Source organism: Hibiscus syriacus, unplaced genomic scaffold, assembly GCF_006381635.1.
Source record: "Hibiscus syriacus cultivar Baekdansim isolate YM2019G1 unplaced genomic scaffold, ASM638163v2 tig00111617_pilon, whole genome shotgun sequence".
Classification (NCBI taxonomy): Eukaryota; Viridiplantae; Streptophyta; class Magnoliopsida; order Malvales; family Malvaceae; genus Hibiscus; species Hibiscus syriacus.
In genome coordinates this window covers 90,119-92,809 of record NW_024063136.1, presented here as the reverse complement: position 1 = coordinate 92,809, position 2,691 = coordinate 90,119, and positions in this window count along the sequence as shown.

The window sequence follows — 2,691 nt, the reverse complement described above, 5'->3', positions numbered from 1 at the left end:
CTTAAAATTTTTATTCGATCTGATTTATCAAAATTTTTATCAAACTTTAACCTTTTATAGTTTAAAAAAAATTTCTGGATCAAGAATCTGATTTCCATAAAATCCCATTCTCAATAGTAAACTATCAATTTATGGAATAAAAATTATTTTTGAGAAAATTACCACTCAAGTCCCTAAACTTTTCCCAACTTATACTTTGGCCACTAAACTTTCAAAACTTATATTTTGATCAATAACCAAAATTTGGGTGTTACAAATGATCTAGGGGTATCTTTACTTAAATTCTCTGGTTCAACTAACATCGGCTCTCCTCTCCTAGCATAATTGTTGGCCATTAAATTTACAGGTAACCTCCTTTTCAACTCAAAATGGCTATATAAGTACCACATGTGATTGAAAGTGATAGTAAAGTAGTCACTGAGTGGATATTTGACCCCTCCAAAGCTAATGCATTATTACTGAACATGGTGATAGAGATCCATGGCATGCGTCTACTTGATCAATGGGTATTATGTTCCATTTCAAAAGTCCAAAATATAGAAACCGATAACTAACGAAAGAATGAATATCCATATTAGCAACAATTGTTGATTTGACACATTGATATTGTAGTTGTCGTTCCTTTGCATTGTAATCTCGTCGCAGATCTTACAGGTTGCTTAATTCTTACATTATGATTCTCATGTAAAGGATTGGATCCTTCCGTTATCTAGGAAGGTAGCTCTATTGAAAGGATTTTCTAACGGGGCCTGAAAAGTTGTTGAAGCTAAGTAATTTTTAGCTCTATTGGGGTGTTATCAGTACCTTGGAAGACAATTCTTCATTGGTTTATGTGGTAAATGGTACTTTGGTGCACTGGTATAGTCTTCTATAATCTTTTAAGCTTCTATGTTAAGTAATGCACAAGGATTGTGCAATGTTGTGTGATGGATCAGTCCCATACCCGTTTAATGAGTCTCAATTTCTCTTGGCATGTGTTCTAGTGTGTTAGTTGCTTTAGTTTGGATAATGTAGGTTATATTGTGTAACTGTTTATATTTTCATACAAGATTATGGGCATTCTTTTCTCTTTCCGTTGTCTTGATTGAGTCTTCGTTCGATCGAGTTACGTGGAAATTTTTAATGAGACACATTTATCTTAAAAAAAGGTTAGATTAATGAGTCTTAAAATGGATAAAATTACCCAACATATCACATTATCATATGCATATGTTATGATTACATAAAGAAGAGATGATATTGAAAATAAGTCTTATATTACCAAAAATTTGGCATTATCGGTCATACAATGTTACCAGCTTAATGTAATTTTTTTTAATCTAAACTTAAAATGTATTCTTTTTTATTGGATTTCCGTCGTAAGTTATATCTTTATATTATTTTGGGTAAATCATGCGTTTAGTATTTAAACTATTAGTTTTGGTGCATTTTAGTACCTAGACTTTCATTTTTTTTTCTCAAAACCATACCTAAAGTTTAGTTTTTTTCCGATGAATATGACATTATATTACAAACAAATAAGTACATAATACAACCAAAGAAAAACAAACCCCAGCAGAATGCTACTCTGAATACCCTAACCTATACAAATCTACTCATTGATAGCCCCTACCTGGTTATAACCCCTACCTCTTAACTTCAATACTACACCCTCTCATATGTGTGCAAACACTTCAAAAGGGGAGCGCTCCAAATTCTAAACAACCTAGCATTCCTTTCATGGAAAATCAATCCAACTCCAGAACCACTAACCTAAGATATTTCCTCCTCAAACTACTATTAGCCCAAGCAAGTTTCGACCTCCAGCCCAATACTCCCCTCGTCAGTTGACACAGCCTCAAAACATTCCCCTATATTTGCCTAGAAAAGTCACAATGAAAAAATAAATGGTTACGAGATTCTAAATCCTTCTTACATAAGACACAAAGACTATCCACATGCAATCCAAATTCAAGTAGCCTGCACTTAGTGGGGAGCCTACCAAGAATCTCCATTCAAGTAATGACAAAATTTATAGGAATATAACTCGAGTGCCAAACCAATCTATCCCACCGGACCTTCTCCCCCTTTGGTCTAATTTCTTCCTAAACAAGGCCAACCGAAGAAAATGAACCACCAAGCAGACCACTAATAGCCACAACCTGATCTTTTACCTTCAATATACTTTTTCAAATCCAATTGCAACTATGAGACACCTCAACCTGTCAAAAAGAGCGACACCTAAGAAAATAGGACCAGATCCAAGCTATCCAGATAGACCCCTCATTCAACAGTAGCTTTCTAATTAGCATGATAAGGCACGCTTGATTCCAACTAAAGTGATCCTTAAGCCCAAGACCACCTTTAGATTTTCGATAACAAATAGTCTTCCAACTAACCCTTGCTCCCTTAACATGTTTATTCTGCTCATTCCAGAAAATGCGAGAACAAAGTTGATTAATCTTTTTAATTACAAACCCAAGTAAACAAAGCTGCATAGCACAAAAATTTTGCACACTATATATAACATATTGGATGAGTTGCAATCTTCCAGCATAAGATAACACTTTTGCCTTCCAACTCTGAAGCTTGGCTGCAATCTTATCAATAAGCGGTGCACAGTCTCGAATAGAAAGCCTTTTCGAGATAAGGGGAATACCCAAATATCTCATAGGAAGGCACCCCTCTAAACCCCCGTAATATCAAGAATAT